Below are 18,964 nucleotides of genomic sequence, written 5' to 3'. Positions count from 1 at the left end.
CGTCACCCCCACCCCAGCTTGGCCTCCCACTGAAGCCCCTGTTGGGTTTGGGGTTCAACTTTCTTCTCCCAGAACTGGTGGGGGCAGCAAGTCCCCCATACCGATGCCGGCCCCTCTCAGCCAGTCCTGTTCCGGTGCCTAGCTCAGGCAGGCGCTGCAAGAGGAAGTGAAAATCGTCCAGTAATTAATTTCCCTGCTGCCGGGGGGTGGTGGTTTTGACACATCCGAGGCTGTGTCTTTCCCTGAAGCGGGGAGCAGACAATAGAGACACGTGGACTGGGAAGGGAGAGGGGGGGGAGGGAGGGGGAGCGGGGCTCCCGCTGGAACTCTTTGCAGGTCAGCTCCTTTGTCTCCAGGAGGATCTGAGCAGACCCCCCCCCCCAACCATCCTGCCAAAACCTGGGGGAGCCTCTATATCTTGGAGGAACAAGGAGCAGGAGAACTCAATCCCCTGCCCAGAAACCTGCTTGGCAAAGTGCCATGGTGATGGGCTGGTCTCAGCAAGTATTGGGATGGCCAGTGCTCGAGAGTCCCAGAATTGGACTCCAGGAATGTCAGAATCTCATTGGTGAACAGCATTCTGTTTATGGGATGCCAGGCTGACGGAGTGGGGGTGTGCTTTAGGGTCATTCAATACCAGTTGGGAGACTAAGACCCAGAGAGACTATAGAGGTGCCTGAGGTCCCACAGTGAGTCAGCAGAAATTTCCAGAGACCTTTGTGTGGCCTTTGGGCACCACTGAATGAGTCGCTTCCACAAATCTTAAATGTGACGTTGAACCTTGGAATAAAATATGGACCCTTGAGCTTGCCAAGGCCCTGCATGACCTGGGGGCGTGGTGCCCATCTTCCCAGCTATATTGCCTCATATTTCCCTGCTGGGACTTTTTAAAAATCTCAGTCACTGAGGATTGAGATGATCATATCCCTTGACACGTGGGATACTCCTGTGCTCCCTTTTCCAGCCATATAAGCCGCTTCTACTTCTTTAGGCTTGGTGCCCAGTGGCTGATCTCCTGTCTGCACAGTATTTCCTCTTTTAGATTGTCCTTTCCTCCACTTCATCCTAACACACCCCTGCTTGTCCTCAGGACTTAGCTGAGGGATCGCTTCCTCTAGGGGAAGTTACTAAGTATCCCTGACTTCCCGTATTGTGGACTAGGTCAGCTAGCCCATTAGCCCCTGTGCATCATGGGGACAGGGACACCATCCCGTGTGTAGCTCAGCATACTCTTACATTGTGCAGCGGGGCACCCTAGCTGTCTTATTTACTAGCTATGGAATGGTAGCCAAGCTATTCAACTGCTCTGTGCCTCACTTTCCCCCTTTATAAAAGTGGAATAATAATTGCTGTTAGCTCAGGGGCTTGGGAGCATCACAAGAGTTGCCGTACGTAAAAGGCTTGGCATGGTGTCTGGCATATGGTAGGTGCTCAGTACATGTGGCTTTTATATGCACAGTTGTACCTGGAGCACCCACATGTTTGTGTGGTTCTGTGGAATGGGTGGTAACAATCCTAGTCCCTGCTCTCTCGAAGGTGACATTCAAGGGACGGCGGGTGGATACCGAAGGAAGGAAACACAGATATTAACAGTATCCTTTCAGTTGCTCAGTGCTGTAAGGAACATGAAACTGGGTGAGGTGATGAGTAAGGGTCTCCTGGAAGAGGGGACATCTGGGCTGAGACGTGACTGATGAAATGGAGCTGGATGTGCCAAGGAGAGGGTGCTCCAGGCAGAGGCTTCACAAGGTCAAAGGCTCTGAGATAGGAATGAGCTGGGGCCATGAAGGAATTTGTTGATGGTTGTTTGTGGTGTGTCCAAAGTTGTTGAGTTAGTGCTGGGTTCTGGGATCTCTGTCTTCTATGGGTGCTTAGTCCAATGGGGTACATTAGACAAATGGGTGCCCGTGAGCTCACCCCTGCCTGCCTGGTGGTTCTCCCCATTCTGATCTCTTACAAAGAGAAATAGAACCAGAGAGCTTTAATGACATTGAGCATTCATGGTGGCTTAGAACAGAGCTGGAACTGGGCTCTCTCTCATCAGGTCTTCTCACTGGGCAGGGTGGAGAGGTAATCCACCCCAGAAGTGACATATTCAAGGTCCTATAGAGCACTAGTGTTGAGTATAAGATCCCAGATCTCTGGGTGTCTGGGTGGTTCAGTTGCCTGGCATTTTTCCAGCTCTTGATCTCAGCTCAAATCATGATCTCATGGTTCAGCTTATGAGTTGGAGCCCCTATGTTGGCCTCTGCACTGACAGTGCAGAGCCTGCTTGGAATTCTCTCTCTCCTCTCTCTCTCTCTCTCTGTTCCTCCCCCCACTCATGCTTGCTCTCTCAGAAAAAAAAAATCGTTAAAAAAAGAAAAGAAGAAAAAAGAAGAAACCTTCAGCCCCGAAAGTGAGGTTCAAAAATACCTAGTATTAGGGGTGCCTGGGTGGCTCAGTCTGTTAAACATCTGACTTTGGCTCAGGGCATGAGCTCACAGTTCATGGGTTGGAGCCCTGCATTGAATTCTGTGCTGACAACTCAGAGCCTGGAGCCTGCTTTGGATTCTATGTCTCCTTCTCTCTCTCTGCCCCTCCCCTGCTCATGCTCTCTTTCTGTCTCTTTCTCTCAAAAATAAATAAAGAAAAAATTTTTTAAAAATTCCTATAGTGTGGGGAGGCCTTAAGCAGGGATTAAATACACAGTGGTTGGCACAGTTTCATCACCAGGACACCAAGAAGGACCTTCTGTCCCCTAAACCCCTAACATTGACCTCCTGGTTCCAGAAAGTCTGCTATGAGAAACTCATTTCCCCAAGTCACCATCAAATAAGTCAAGAGCTTTAATCTTAGGGATGTTGGCTTTGGCATCCGACACTAGAATAAAAACCCCAGACTGAGGAAAATGGGGAGGGGGCTATGAAAAAGACACCTGCTTGATGGAATATTCTGTAGTGATTAAAAATCATCATCCAAGGGTAAAGTTCATGGAATTCCATTAAGTGAAGGATGCAGAGTCCTGGAATCTCTCATAGCATGTTCACAACCATAAACCAAAATAAAAACAAACATGGAAATAGAACAGAAGGTAGGTCTTTGGGTTTTCCCCTCCCCCCTTCTTTTCGTGTTTTCTAAAAAGATGATAAAACATTTCAATTCAACAGGCATTGATCTTGAGCACTTGCTAACTACTCCCTTACTTCTAAAGAAAGGAACTGATAAATTTTGTAAAACATGTCAGGATATTCACTCTTCTGACTTTTGGGAAGAGAGCGATGCTGGTGGCAAGTTTCCCCAGCGACAATAATAATTATTGTTCTATCAACAGCAGCGGCACTGAGCAGCTCTGCGTGCCTGGCACTGTTCAAAACACTTACCCTCCACAGAGGCTGGCCTTGCCAGAGGCTCTAGCGAGAGGGATTCAGAGTTAGCCTGTTTTCGGTTCAAATCCACGTGCCGCCATTTCCCAGCTGTGTGGTTCTCTGTGCCTCTGTTTCCTCATCTGTAAAATAGGGGTGTTCACGGGGCCTGCCTCACAAGGTTGCAGTCATGATTAAGTGATAATGTGCCTGTGACGTGTTTAGAGCAGTGCCTGGCATACAGTGACCTGACTTGATAATTTTTGACTATTTTAACTTCCACGTCCTCACTCATCGCCACGTCGCCATGGCCTCATGGGAGAAGATTCGGTTATGCATCATTTGTAGAACCCATCCATCTGACATGATGAGTTCAAGACCACAGGGTTACTGTGTGGAGGAGCTGGGGAAGGTTCCAGATCCATGTGGCCCATGACCTGCCTCCCCTGGAGCTTTGATATAACAGTCTCGGTAGTGGGGACTGCAGCCCTGGCCTACCTTGCCCTCCTCAGTCTGCCCTGGTATCCTCCAGATTTCAACCTTGCTCTGCCCGTCAGGAAGGAGGCTGGCTAAGGGCGTCTGGGTGGGGATCTCAGTGCTGTGTAACCCGGGTGGCTGGCAGAACTGCCCTGTGCCTCTCTCTGCACTTCCGTGGAGGCGACGAGGCATCATATTTGCAGGGCTCACCTCCTACAGTTAGGAAGGAGCAGTGCCCTGAGAGTCAGGAGCTCAGTTCTAGTCCCGGCTCTGCTCCTTCTGCTCCTCCTGGGCTCCAGCTTTCTCGTCTGTCAGATGGGCATTGGAGAAGATGGTCCCTGAGCTGCTGTCCAGAGCCAATAATGGAATTCTGTATGAATTCCAAGGAGGAGAGTAGCCACAAATGCATCCACTCCACCCTGATGAGGCTCTTTTTCTGGTAAGCGTCACTTACGCTGCCCCGTGCCTCCAGTGGGTTTTATCCAGGCCCTCCTGCTCTGGGCCACGGAGGGAAGACCGGAGAAGGAGGAAGCTCTGGACATCAAGACTCACAGAGGGAGCACAGTGGGTGCTCTGGAATTTGCTAAGTGTTGGGCTCTCTTGTGGCCCACTTTGGTTTTCTGGGAAGCAGATGTGAAAATCAAGGGCAGAAATGTATGGGAAAGAACACTGTGAGGGTAAGGAGGGGTGCCGTCGGCCAGGGTGCCGGTCTGGAGTGGCAGGCAGTGGTGCGGGTCCGAGAACTGTGACAAACCCACGGCAATTCCAGTGCGGACCTTCTGCCGAGGAGCCCCGTGTTGGACAGCCCTGGTTCCTCACTGTGCCCTGTCATCAGAGGGGGCTGTCCTGGAGGGGTGATGTGGCCTCCCCTCAAACATGGTGGCAGACTCAGAGGGTGCTGCATCTGGAGGCTCTCCATGACTGCAGCCCAGATGAGGGCCCAGTGGCAGAGCCCTTACTGCAGCTGCACATGTTTGTCTTGATTCGTTTTGTAAACACTTATGCCTCTGGGCCATGTGCCCGGAACTGAGCTGCACACTTTCCAAACATTACCTTAGTTCCTTCCTCCTCGCACTTGCCTTTCCAGGCCAGAAAGTATCGTTCACCCCATTTTATGGAGGAGGAAACTGAGCCCAGAGGGTTAAGTAACTTGTCCAAGGTCTCACAGCCAGTAGGTGGTGAGCTGTGGGTCCAACCTAGACCATCTGTTCCAGAGGCTGTGCTCTGACCTCTTTGCCGCACCACTTCCTCTTTCGCTGCAAAGGACCTTTTTCCCAGCCTTCCATTTCCATTCCTCATTGGCTCAGAGTCTCAGCGGACTCCAGGAAGGGGCCGCCTGGAGGGGTCAGGAGTGTGGCAGGGTGACAGACATTCCTGAAGCTTCTGCTGTATTCTCTCAATGCCTCCCACCTCGAAACCTTTGCAGTCCTGTTCCTGCTGCCTAGAGCCCTTTTCCCTCCCGCTTTACTAGTTACTCTTTCTCCCATCGCCCCCCTCCTGCCTGACCCCAGGATCTAGTCCAGGACAGGGATGATAGGTGGTGGAAGGAGCGTGTTTCAGAGTCTCAAATGATGATAATGCTAGCTGATATTTATTGAGTACTTATTATGGCTGGGAGTCAAAACCAACCCTCTGTGTGGTTTAACCAGCAAAATAGCCTGCAAAGGGGCACCTGGGTGGTGCAGTCGGTTAAGTGTCCGACTCTTGATCTTGGCTCAGGGTCATGATCTCAGGGATTGTGAGTTTGAGCCCCACCCCAGGCTCTGTGCTGATGGTGTGAAGCCTGCTTGGGATTCTGTCTCTCCTTCCTTCTGCCTCTCTCCTGCTTGTGCACACACACACACACACACACACACACACACACACACACCCTCAAAATAAACAAACATACTTAAAAAAAAAGCCCACCAAGTGGGGCCTACTGATAGCCCCATCTTGCAGATGAGGAAACCAAGGCTCAGACAGGAAAGATGACTTGCCCAACGAGACCTAGCTAGGTCAGGATTCAAACCAGGCTGATATGGCTGCAAAGCCTTGATTTTAAGCCACAGACTCCTTCTCTCTAAGAGGGCCAAGGGTGCTAATGCTGGAGGAGGTAGGGGAGGGCCCTCCAAAGGAGTTCTCTTTCCTCCTCCACCTGCCAGGGCTCCTCAAATGGGAGCCCAGATCTGTTCCACTTACTGCCACACCCCATCACCTACACAGTGCTGGGCAAACAGTAAGTGCTGAGTGACCAGATCTCTTGAATGAAAGAAGAAACTGTTGAGTGAAAAACCTCCTTGTGACCTCCATTCACCTTAGTTCTCTTTGGCCTGAGTTTGGGTTGCTTTGTCAGCTCGAGATTTCCTTCTGCCTCTGGGGACGATTGAGTCCCTATCCTGACCGTCATAGACCTTGACATTCCCCCATTAAAGTGTCTTGCTTTCAAAGTTGGAGATGTTCTTTTTTTTTTAATGTCTTTATTTTATTTTGAGAGACAGAGACAGAGAGCAAGCTGGGGAAGAGCAAAGAGGGAGGAAGACACAGAATCTGAAGCAGGCTCCAGGCTCTGAGCTGTCAGCACAGAGCCCGATGCAGGGCTCCAACCCACAGACTGTGAGTTCATGACCTGAGCTAAAGTCAGACTCTTAACCAACTGAGCCACCCAGGCACCCCAAAGTTGGAGATGTTCTTGAATATGCTACCTCTGTGCCTGACAAGGTCACACTTGAAGTAGCTCCCTGAAACTTCTAGAAAGGCCTGGTTGCTGGAATCTGACCCCTACGCTCCCTGCAAGGTCAGGGGACTTGTGACAGTCCCCCAGCATACGTTGGGGCATGGAGTGGCTAATAGACTCTCACATCAGAGCCCTACCTTCAAGCAAGTGAGGTGGCTCAGAGTTTGAGGCTGGGTCACCCTGAGCCAAGGATTAATCCCAGCTCTCTCTTTGAGCTGTGTTACTTCTGGCAAGTCCCTTTGCCTCTCTGTGCCTCTATTTCACCTCTGCAAACTGAGGCCAATGATGGCCCCTATTAGATAGGATGGTATGAGGCCTGGAGCATGACTGGAAACCCTCCTTGAATAGCCTTTGGGATATCACCACGATCCCCTCACTTCCACCCCCATTTAACAGTTGGGAAAACTGAGGCCTGGGACAGGGAAGTTCCCTTTCTGGGACTTTTAGGCTCCTGCCTGCCAGATCAAGGCTGCCTCCCTCACCCTACTGTGGCATCTTCTGCCTCTCTCTCTTCCCCAGCCGCCAATCCCAGAACCATTCCTGGCAGATGCTGAGGCTGCTGTTGGAGCTGCAGAGTTGGCATTTCCAGGCTCTCAGGGCTCCTGGCATAGAGAAACCGGCCATTCTCAGCACCCCCCAGTGCTGCCTTCCTGCTCTCTGCCTCTGCTCATACGCCAGCTGGGACCCACCAGCTTCTGGAGAAAGCCAGGAGGTGGCCCAGGTGTGCAGAGGCAGGGGACTTTCAATATTGACCCATGCCTGACCCCAGACCTAATGGGGGGGCAGACTTCCCAAGGTGTCAGAACACCCATGTGCTGACAGTGCATACCTTCCCAGCCTTGCCTCCATCTCACCCGGCGGTGGAAAAGCTGGGGAGCAGAGAGGTTAAAAGCATGGGTGGCCTGGGTTCAAATCCCATCTCTGCTGCTTACTGGCAAGTTACCTACCCTGACCCTACCTATCTGGTGTGTCCCTCAGTTTCTCTGGCTTTCAAATGGGGATGTTGTTACTACGGGGACCTGCCTCACAGAGCGGGTGAGAGATGAGTGAGGTGTTTAGGATGTCAGTTTGCATGCAGTTGGTGCTGGTTATGTTAGCCATTATTCATTCCAAGTCCATTCTCTGCCCGTTGACCTTTTGAACATTTCAGCACCAAGGAGCATCTCCTGTCTGACTCCCGTGGCTCTAACAGTCAAGGCCTTGCAGTAAAATCCTGCTGGCCTGGTACATGGTACAGGTCTGCTTAAAAGGTCTGCTTGGCCGGAATCCCACGTGAACTTATGGGACCCTCACGATCACTTTTGGAGGTATGTAGTATGCTTATACACATTAAAAATATTTTTATGTTTATTTATTATTGAGACAGAGAGAAACAGAGCATGAGCAAGGGAGGGGCAGAGAGAGAGAGGGGGAGACACAGAATCCAAAGCAGGCTCCAGGCTTCGATCTATCAGCACTGAGCCTGACGCAGGGCTCAAACCCACAAACTGTGAGATCATGACCGGAGCCAAAGCAAAGGATGTGGTAAGTGACTTAGATGCTGCAAACACTGCTGTTCTCCTCTGTGAAATGGGTATTGATAGACACCAGAGAGCTGAGATGATTAACAGAGACAATCCAGAGAAAGTCCTGAGCACAGAGCTGGGCACACCGGAAGCACCAGATCCTCGGGTGGCTGGAGTGGACAGGTGACCTTCCTTTTAGCTACCCAGCTCTTTGCAACCCCCCTGACTCATGAGTCCCCTCCTTCCATTAACGGAGTCCCTCCTGGATGTCCCATCCCTGCTTACTTTGCAGCCACAGGAGTCACGTGTCCCAGGCTAGCCCCTTACCATTCTGGCTGGAGTGTGGCAGCCTTTACATTGAGTGTCCAAAAGAAACAGGGACAAAGGTCTGAGTGTCAGCATCTAGCATCTGGAGTCAGCAGTGTGAGCTCTGGCCTCAGCCCCCACCGTGTTAGCAGTGAAGTCTCCCTCAGACCAGGGATTCAACCCCTTTTGGGGCTTTTTTTTTTCTTTTTCTTGATACAAAGCCTTCAGTCCTGGTCTCTGATCATCTCGGAGATTCTTCAAGCATGTTTGCTGCCATGGATTCTGGATGATTCCATAGCCCATCTATTGTCTGGAAACTCCTGTAGTAATGTTTTTCTCAGGTTGAGTGGAATCCCACAGACTCCATCGTTCCGGCCCAGGGTGGCCCCACGGGGATATGCAGACACCCAGTTCTTGCCACTTGTCCTCACTCAAAGGGTGGGGTCTGGGCTGGTTCACATTTGTATCCCTGGCTCTGGGGAAAAGCGGGCCAGGGAAAAGTCTCAGTGCACGTTCCTGAAATGAACAAATAAATATGTGGTATCTTCCCTTTACCTCCCCTTCCCTCTCCATCTTCTGCTCCCAAGAGCCCTGCACCTCCTGTGCTCCCCAGGAGTGACCAAATGATTACAGATCAAGAGCCCACCTTGATTGGTTGATAGCAGTCTCTTGGAGTCTGGTGTTGCAGCAGCTTCTGGGACGGAGTTTGGGTTTAGTGGGAAAGACTGCTGAAATTGATTAAGGATGTCTGCCAAGATGCGGGAAGGGAGGTGCTGGCATGATCCTGATGCACTTGTCACTTGCCATCACAGGCACCCCACAGCCCCACAGAAAGAGGTCAGTGGGTCCATCATTAACTTGGAGAGGAAAAAAGTATTGTCTTTAATTCCACTAGCCTTTATCGGAAACTTCTTATTCCTTTGGTGATGAGAGCAGGCAACAGACCACAGTGGTATTGGTGGGACCAGTGACTTTGTCACTGATAGAAACCGTAGATATTTTCTTATCACATTGCAGCGGTTCCAGGTATCTTGAAATATCATTTATGCTCACCATGAGTGGGAAGCTACAATAGTGATTTGCTAGACCTTGTGTTATAATGTGTAGTAAATAAACACATATATTACTGTAATGCAAACTTGTTTTTTAATGTTTTGAGAGCTATTTCAGTGTAATTGGTTTCTTGTGTAATACTGTGTATTTTATTTCATTAATTTAAAGACATTGTTCTGAGAAAGAGTCCCTAGGATTCACCAGATATGGGGGCGCCCATATGGCTCAGTCGGTTAAGCTTCTGACCTTGGCTCAGGTCATGATCTCACAGTTTGTGAGCTTGAGCCCCGCGTCGGGCTTTGTGCTGACAACTCAGATTTTGAATCCTGCTTTAGATTCTGTGTCTCCCTCTCTCTCTGCCCCTCCCTTGCTCGTGCTCTGTCTCTCTCTCAAAAATAAATAAACATTAAAAAAATTTTTTTTATAAAGAATTTACCAGTTATCAAAGGGTTCCATGAGCTCTAGCCTCACAGGTTTTGGGAACTCCTTACCCCTCTCTCTCTGCCCCTCCCTTGCTCGTGCTCTGTCTCTCTCTCAAAAATAAATAAACATTAAAAAAAATTTTTTTATAAAGAATTTACCAGTTATCAAAGGGTTCCATGAGCTCTAGCCTCACAGGTTTTGAGAACTCCTTACCCAGCTCCCTTCCTTATCCTGGATCCGGGAGGGAAGCAGGAGGGTGAGATAAGTCCTCCGGGAAAGAGAAGCCTACCACACAGCCGGCTCACAGCCTCCCTGGGGAAATGTGGGAGGTGGTGAATCAGCAGAAGCCTTTCAGTTGATGGAGAAAAGATTGTGCAGACTACTTCTGGGCCAAGGCTGGACTATCTCATGCCAGAGGTGAGAAGCTGGTGTTTCCCAAGGCGATCCAAGAGAAGGAGTCTGAGCCTGACCTCCTACAGGAAGGGAATTTCAGCCCCAAACAGGTCCTTCGATCATCCATCCCTTGCCCTTTGTGACCTCATTCATTCACTTATTCATTCATTCACTCACTCACCTTGACTTAGTGCCCAGTAAATAGGCTAGTCGTGTGCCAGGACCTGGGCTGGGCACTACACAAAGAGATGGAGAAGACTCAGTCCTTCCTTCAAAGGAGACACAAGCAGAAAGACAGTGACAGTGCAGTAGCTTGATGCTTTGATGGGAGAGAGTCTCTGAGGTCCCTGACCCAGCCTAGAGGGATCAGGGAAGGCTCTCCAGAGGCGGTGACCTTTCAAGTGAGTAGGAATTAAGCAGGCCCTTGGGTGCTCGGGAAGAGTGTTTAGGAAGCAGGAGTGGCAGCGTGTGCAAAGGAGCTGGGAGAGAAAGAGGACATGGGGGCTTTCTGGGTCCTCACCTCCAGGGGTGGGGGTGCTGAGGCATGGTCGAGTAGGAAGCCAGGAAGATGCGCCTGGTCAGTTTCCTGGCTGTGACCAGGAAGGGGTGTGTGCCCTTGCTGTCTCATCTGTCAGAAGCACTGAGCTATGACTTCAGTGGCCTGGGGAAGTTCAAGGTCACCGTCTGGGGTGGGGAAGGTGGAGACCATCTCACCAGGGCCGGCAAAGGCCAACTGGGAAGCTGGGGCCACTGCCTGCCCCTCAAGGCAGCCGCCGCGAAGTCCTTCTGCTCCGAAGGCCTGAGTGGGCCCTGTTCCTTTATTTATGGGCTGTGTGAGCAATTTGCTCCTTGCTGGCCGGCTGGCTGGGTATGTGATGCGGGGATTACTCACGCCCCAGTTGTGGTCCGGCCTCTGCAGGCTGCGGGGTAATGAGTGAGGTAATTAAGTGTAAAAGACAGGAGCGAGCAGGGGAGGGCTGAGGGGGGGGGCGAGCAGTCACTAGCTCTTTTCAGGAGCAGGGGAGTGAGATAATGTAGGATAATAGCCCAGCCAGGCCCTGCCCAGGCAGCCCGGCCTGTGCCGAGAGGTGCCCCCCAAACGGCCAAGACAATTCAGCCTTTTCAGGGAACATGGGGGGGCCTAGGCAAGGCCTGGCTCCCAGGGACAGCTGTATGGAAATGACAGCTCTTCTCCTTGGTCCTGTCCTGTGTCGGCTGAGGGTGCGGAGCAGACGCCTTTGGCTGGGGGTGAGGCCCAGAAGAAGTAGAGAGGTCCAGGGAAGTGTGTGAGGCAAGAGGAGGGGTCCAGGTGGGGCTGGTGGGCTGAGCTCAGCGTGGAGGGAGATAAGATGTGTTGGGGGCAGTCGGTGAGGTTGTTAGTGGCTCGCTGGGTGAGAACTGTGGCTTTGCTCTTGACTAGCTGTGTGACATCAGCTTAGCCGTGCTCCCTCTCTGGGCCTCAGTGCTCTCATCTGTAAAGTGGAACTGTCAAAACAGCCCCTTCCCCACGGGGGAGGTTTGGAAGATCGGCACAAGGACGCACGTCACCGGGTACACCGCGAGGGCTCCATATATCCCAGAGACGGTCAATTCCAGAACCTGAGGGCATTGGTCATCCATTCATTTACTGAACACGTTATTTATTGTGTGCCTACCATAGTCTAGCAGTTCCTCACCCTGGAGAAATAGCAGTCACTGGAAAAGAGTCCCTTTCCTCTTCGAAAACAGGAGACAGACTTGAATTGTTAAACATAAACATGTAAGATCACAATGATCCCACTTCTGAAAATTTATTTTATGGATGCGTTCAGACACAGGCGACGTGAATACATCCAGGTTTATTTAGTGCGGTCTTGTTTGGCCTAACACAATCTTAGATGCAATCTAAATGTCTATTAGGGGTGAACTGATTAAATAAATGGAGGGACCAAAAGAATACTGTACAGCCACAAGAGGATGAGACCACTTTTTATGCGCGAATGCGGAGAGATCTCCAAGAAGTGTTGACAGGTACCAGGAGTCTGAGGACTATTTTGTGGAAAAGACGGGAAATGAAAAATATCTCTATATTGGCTTGTGTAGATAACAAACCAATAATTCTTGTCACCTTGGGGAGGAGGGAGATGGAATGAGTGGCAGGGAGACTTTTCATGGTGTACTTTTCTATCTTCTTTCTTTGGTACCAAGTGAATGTATTACTATGTCAAAACAAAGCCAGCTCCCTCTTTCCTCCTTCTTCCTTCTGTTTCCCAGTATTTGTTGGAGGTGAAGGGTAGACTGTGGGGCTAAGCAGGGGAGCGGGGAGTGAGGCTCTGGCTCTCTGGGAGGGGTGGGGTGTTGAACGAATGAATATATTGAGGAAAATGAGAGCTAGGTTTCTCACGGTGGGAGAAGGGAGTTACAAACGTGGTGCCAGCCAAGGGTAGGGTGACTTCTGTCGTGCTGGAATGGAGTTGGAGTCACCAGGGTAGACTCGTGAAAAATAGAGGCAGAGGAGCAGAGATGCCTGTGTGCCCGCGTGTGCGTGAGGTGCGTACGTGCAATACGTATGTTTCCCAGCTCTGTCCACAAAGACAGCCCAAGAGGACTCATACCCACGTAGCCATGAGTACTCCTAGCACCCCGATCTTGGTATCTTTAAAAAAATTTTCTTTTTATGTGTATTTATTTTTATGAGAGAGACAGAACACAAGTGTGGGAGGGGCAGACAGAGAAGGAGATGCAGAATCCCCCACAGGCTCCAGACTCTGAGCTGTCAGCACAGAGCCCAACACGGGGCTTGAACCCATGAACCCTTGAACCCATGAACCGTGAGATCACGACCGGAGCCAAAGTCAGATGCTTAACTGACTGAGCCACCCAGGCAGCCCCCCCACCCCTGAGATCTTGGTGTCTTAATATAGCATCTTCCACTGCAACGACCCAGGGCTCCTTGGGGGAGAAGGCTGATTTGAGGGCTGGGGCCTGGAAAGTACATAGGCAGCCTGAAACATCTAGAAGGGCTCAAGCAATGCTGGGAACATGTCAAAAGAGCATAGGAGCTACTGGCTAAATCTGGGACAGTTTGAGAATTGAAATAATGACCATAATTTTTATCGAATAAAAATAGCGAATCCACACTGATAACATATGCACACATACATGCAGGCACACACGTGAAGGAGGAGAAAGCTCTTTCTCATAGTCGAACGTCTAATAACAAATGTAGAAGGAAGGATGGAAATGTTACGTAATGACAGACCCTGGCAGAGTCACTGCTGGGTGCTAAAATGAAAACTACTCTGTGAAAAGTTGTCGGGCACAGAGTCTATACATAGTCTTCAAATACTACCCCACGAGATAGCCCATTCATTACAAAGAGAAGGAGGGTAACTTCACGGTGAGAAACCGGGCAAGTAGTATCTTCGTCAAGCGATCAAAGGTAGCAGGTAGCATCAACTGTTAGAGGACAAACTGTCGTGTGCCTCCAGGTGACACGCACAGAGAAGGACACCATGCCACTTCTGTGACGGTCCTGACGGAAATGCAGGACCTACGTCTGATCAGGAGAAGCCGTCGGATAAACTCCAACTGAGGAAACTTCTACGAAGTAACGGGGCTATAATCTTGGTAAGTGTCAAGATAATGAAAGGGAAGGAAAAACTGAGGGACTGAAAGGAGATGAAAGAGATAAGACAGCAAAATGCAGTGGGTATTTATTTCTGGACGAATCTTTTTGCTTATCATAAGAGATGTTATTCTGGGGGTGTCTGGGTGGCTCAGTCTGTTAAGCATCTGGCTTCGGCTCAGGTCATGACCTCACGGTTTGTGAATTCGAGTCCTGCGTTAGGTTCTATGCTGACTGTGCGGATTCTCTCCCTCCTCCCCCTGCCCCGTTCTCTGCCCTTTCCCTGTTCTCTCTCTCTATCTCAAAATAAATAAAACTTTTAAAAAATGTTATTCTTGGGCCCCTGGGCAGCTCAGTTGGTTAAGTGTCCAACTTCAGCTCAGGTCATGCTCTCACAGTTTGTGAGTTTGAGCCCAGCGTCCAGGCTCTGTGCTGACGGCTGGGAGTCCGGAGCCTGCTTTGGATTCTGCGTCTCTTTCTCTCTCTCTCTTTGTCCCTCCCTCACTTATGCTCTGTTGTTCTCTCTCTTAAGAATAAATAAACATTTTTTTAAAATGTTATCCTTGAGAAAATTGATGGTATTTGATTGGGGTCTGAACATTAGATGGTGGTAATATATCCGCATCAAATTCCTGATTTTTACAACTTTGCTGCACTGCGCGGGAGCATTTCCTTGCTTCTAGGAACTACATACTAAAGTATTTGGGGGCGGGGCGCCTGGTGGCTCAGTCAGTTAAGGCTCAGGTCCTGATCTCACAGTTCGTGGGTTCGAGCCCTGCATCGGGCTCTGTGCTGACAGCTCAGAGCCTGGAACCTGTTTCAGATTCTGTGTCTCCCTCGCTATCTCTGACCCTCCCCTGCTCACACTCTGTGTGTGTGTGTGTGTGTGTGTGTGTGTGTGTCTCTCTCTCAAAAATGAAAATAAAACGTTAAAAAAATTTAAAAACTATTTGGGGACAATGGGAATCAGGTCACCAACTTACTCTCAGCTGGTTCAGAACAAATCTGTACAAAGAGGATGATAAAGCAGATGTGTTTAAATGTCAACATTTGGGGGTTCTGGGTGAAGACTATGTAAGAATTCTTTGCACAATGTTTGCAACTGTTGTGCAAGTTTTAAATTATTTCAACGTAAAAAGTTAAAACAAAAGTTATTCACATGACGCCGAAACCATATAATGTCAGGAAGCGGTAAGCGATGTACAGAAAGATAAAGCTGGAGGGGGAGCAGCAAATGAATGGATGGTGCTTCTCTAAATGGCGTGGTCAGGCAGCCCTCTCTGGGAGAGGACGTTTGAACAGAGACCTGGGGGAAGGGAGGGAGGGGGCCCTGTGATTATCTGTGGGGAGAGCCTTCCAGGCTGAGGGACCCAGAGGATGAAAGGCCGGAGTGGGGCCAGCCTGGTATACGTATTAATTTCTATCATCATGTAACAAATTTCCATAAATGTAATGGCTTAAGACAGTACCCCTTTAGCTCACAGTTCTGTACGTCACAAGTGTGACCACCTGTGTCATATATTGTAACCTAACCACGTGAATAAATGCCATCACACGCCCAGTCCAGGGCATTATGCTGGACATGTACACCTGTGGGGGGCTGGGAATGTTGAGGGACATCTTGGAATTCTGCCTACACAGAGTGGGGTTGGAAGAACAAGGAGCCAGTGTGGCTGGAGGAGAGTGAGGAAGGAAGGGGGTGAGAGGTAGGAGAAAACAGGTGTCTTAGGTGGAGAGACACATATACACCGTGTGACCCAATGGGAGACTGAGGTCCAGAAAGTGAACTCATGCATCTGGGCTCCTGAGGAAGGGGAGGGTCATGCCAATTCCCCCTTGGACTCACTTGAACTGAAGAGCAACCTCAGGGTGGGACCCAATAGGTGATTTAAGTCAAAGGAGTTGGTACCAACCGGTAGCCCTCCGGGAATGGTGGCCGCTGGGTGTGGGCAATGAATGGATCCACTCCATGCACGTGGCCCAGCAGGCACAGTGCAAGAAAGCCACAGGCTCTTCAAGGGTCTGTGGGAAAGTCTGAAACTGAAGAAAGTTGGCTGGAAAAAAATTTAAAAACATTTTTTTATGGTTTTTATTTATTTTTGAGAGACAGAGACAGTGCGAGCAGAAGAGGATCAGAGAGAGAGGGAGATACAGAATCTGCAGCAGGCTCCAGGCTCTGAGCTAGCTGTCAGCACAGAGCCCGACTCAGGGCTCAAACCCATGAACCATGAGATCATGACGTGAGCTGAAGCTGGACGCTTAACTGACTGAACCACCCAGGTGCCCCTAGGAAAAATTTTGAGGAAGAAAAAAAGCCCCACACCTTCATTGAAGTCGAGAGCATATAATTTAATCATCTGGAAGCAGCATTATGTCACCTTGTGATCAGCAACTAGTTCAACTCTTCATAATAGTTACGTGTGCTACATTTCATGTGCCTGCATTTTGTGTCCAATTTTCACTCTGCCTTCCTTAGTATCACATGCAGTATACGAAATAAAAATGTATAAAAGGGGAGGCAGTGAGGCCTCTCCCCCTCCCCCGGCCCCTAGTTGCCCCTCCCCCTCCCCCAAGGTCCTCAGAAGCGTTTTATGCACATACAAGTGATGCTGTGTACATATACACCTTACTCTCCCCCCTTCCACAATGGTAGCCTGCTCTGCCTGCTTTTATCTCCTTGGTGATGCATCTTGGATGCTGCCAATTGGTTCATATGGAGCTGCCCGTCTTTCTGTATTGCAGCAGAGGAGTCTATTATTTGGATGAACTGTCCCCCTGCCACCTCTTTTCCTGACACCCTAAGCGCCCTTGGCTTCTCCCTGGTCCCCACGACAGTCACCGTGGCTCTAGCTCTCTCCCTTGCTTCTAGTCAGATGACGAGCATGGGGTCTGGCTTGCCCGGGGACTGGCCCACAGGACTGGATCACACCACTCAGAAGCATGGGAAGGTTAAAACCCCAGCCCTAGAGCACACGCCATCCACCGTCGCCCACTGTTGTCCACAGGAAGTCAGAAGACAGGGTGGAAGGAAGAGGAGTTTATCAGGTGCCCAAGGTCAGGGAGCAGAGGGCGGGGCTCAGTCCTGCCAGTTTGAACATCGTCACTCATGTCTCCTGTGCACACGTAGAACTTTCTCTAGAATGGTACTGCCGAGTTGTAGAGTAAGTGCAAAATAGCGCCAAGTCATTCTTCAAAGAGGTTGTACTAGTCGACTCCCTAATCACCAGTGTCATGGAATCTTTCGGGTTCTGCTTAAGGGATCAAACTAGAATTTGTCCAGCTTTAAGTTTTGCCAATCTAGTTAGTAGACATAACACAAACTGTTAATTTGGACTTTGCTAATTACTAAGACGTTGAGCATCTTTCTGTATGTTTCTTGGCTGTTCATGTTTTCCGTCCTTTCTGTCAGTTCAAATTTTTAGTCTTTTTCTTTTTGATTGCCTTTGTCTTATTGGCTTGTAGGAGCTCATTACATATTTTGGATACCAATCATTGTCAGTCAGGCTGTTACAAACATTTCCCGGCTCGTGGCTTATCATTTCACTTCTTTATTGTGAATTTTGAACAGGGTATTGATTTTCATGGAGATTAATTTATTAATATTTGCCTTTATGGGGTGCCTGGGTGGCCCAGTCAATTAAATGTTGCACCCTTGGTTTATGAGATTAAGCCCTGAGTCCGGCTCTGCTCTGCTTGGGATTCTCTCTCTCCTCGTCTCTCTGCCCCTCCTGTGCTCTCTTTCCCGTGCACTCACTCTTTCTCAAAACACAAACAAACAAACAAACATTAAAGAAATATTTGCCTTGCTGTTAGCGCCTGGGTGGCTCAGTCAGTAAAGTATCTGACTTCGGCTCAGGTCATGATCTCACAGCTTGTGAGTTTGAGCCCTGCATGGGGCTCTGTGCTGATAGCTCAGAGCCTGGAGCCCGTGTTGGATTCTGTGTCCCTCTCTTGCTCTGCCCCTCCCCTGCTTGTGCTCTGTCCCTGCCCCCCAGAATAAATACAACATTAAAAACAAAACAAAAAAAAGAGAAATATTTGCCTTTATGGTCTGTACTTTTTATTTCTTGTTTAAGAAATTCTCAGTAACCCAAATCCATCCCAATCTTTCTTTTTTTTAATTTTTAATTTTTATTTTTTTAGTCTTATTTATTTTTGAGAGAGAGAGAGAGAGAGAGCACAAGCAGGAGAGGAGCAGAGAGGGAGATGCAGAATCGGAAGCAGGCTTCAGGCTCCAAGCTGTCAGCATAGAGCCTGACATGGGGCTTGAACCCACAAGCCGCGAGATCATGACTTGAGCCAAAGTCGGATGCTCAACCAACTGATCCACACAGGCACCCCTCCTTCCCAATCTTTCTACAATGCATATGTATATATATATTTTAAAAGGGAGCTATTGTGCATTCTCTTTTATTGCTACTTTTCTACTTGATAATATAGCACGAGCATTTTCCTGTCTAAATACTTTGCAGCATCATCAGTAAATGGTTGTGTCATTGCCTATCATGTGGACTTTACTATCTCTTTACTAAATCCCCTGTTGATGAACATTCAGGTTTTTTGCAACCCTTCACTCTAATCAACAGTGCTGCCGAGACCATCCCATGTATGATGATTTCTTCCAGATAAAGTCCCAGGATGGAAATTGCCCAGCCAATTAAAGGATATATTTTACCAAAGTTGCCAGAGGTCTCCCTTCTCAGTCTGTTCCTGGAAACAATAAGCCTCTGTGTGAAATTGCCCTTCCCAAACGTGTAGAATCAGCAAAATCGATGGATGGAACTGGGCAGGGGGTCCTGGAGACTGTTTGTTTTTTTATTTATATACTTTCTTAATTTACATCCAAGTAATATAGCAAGTTGTTAGCATGTAATGCAACAGTGATTTCAGGAGTAGATTCCTTAATGCCTCTCACCCGTTTAGCCCATCCCCCTTCCCACAGCCCCTCCAGCAACCCTCTGTGTGTTCTTCATATTTAAGGGTCTCTTAGGTTTGGTCCCCCTCCCCATTTTTTTAAGTAGCTTATTGTCAAATTGGTTTCCATACAACACCAAGTGCTCTTCCCCACAAGTGCCCTCCTCCATCACCACCACCTCTTTTCCCCTCTCCTCCTTCAACCCTCAATTCGTTTTCAGTATTC

The 18,964-nt window shown here is 49.3% G+C and overlaps 1 long non-coding RNA gene across 1 annotated transcript in view; it reads left to right on the top strand.

Annotated features, from left to right (window-relative positions):
- Positions 1–7,730: 7,730 nt before the first annotated feature.
- The window catches only part of LOC115273984, a 48,049-nt gene continuing 36,815 nt past the window's right edge, over positions 7,731–18,964 (top strand). The window contains exons 1-2 of the long non-coding RNA XR_003901031.1: positions 7,731–7,844; positions 13,688–13,826. This is a non-coding gene — a long non-coding RNA (uncharacterized LOC115273984). The remainder of the gene's footprint in view (positions 7,845–13,687; positions 13,827–18,964) is intronic.

This window comes from Suricata suricatta, chromosome 12 (assembly GCF_006229205.1).
Source record: "Suricata suricatta isolate VVHF042 chromosome 12, meerkat_22Aug2017_6uvM2_HiC, whole genome shotgun sequence".
Taxonomy (NCBI): Eukaryota; Metazoa; Chordata; class Mammalia; order Carnivora; family Herpestidae; genus Suricata; species Suricata suricatta.
This window is presented reverse-complemented; position numbering and strand designations above follow the sequence as displayed.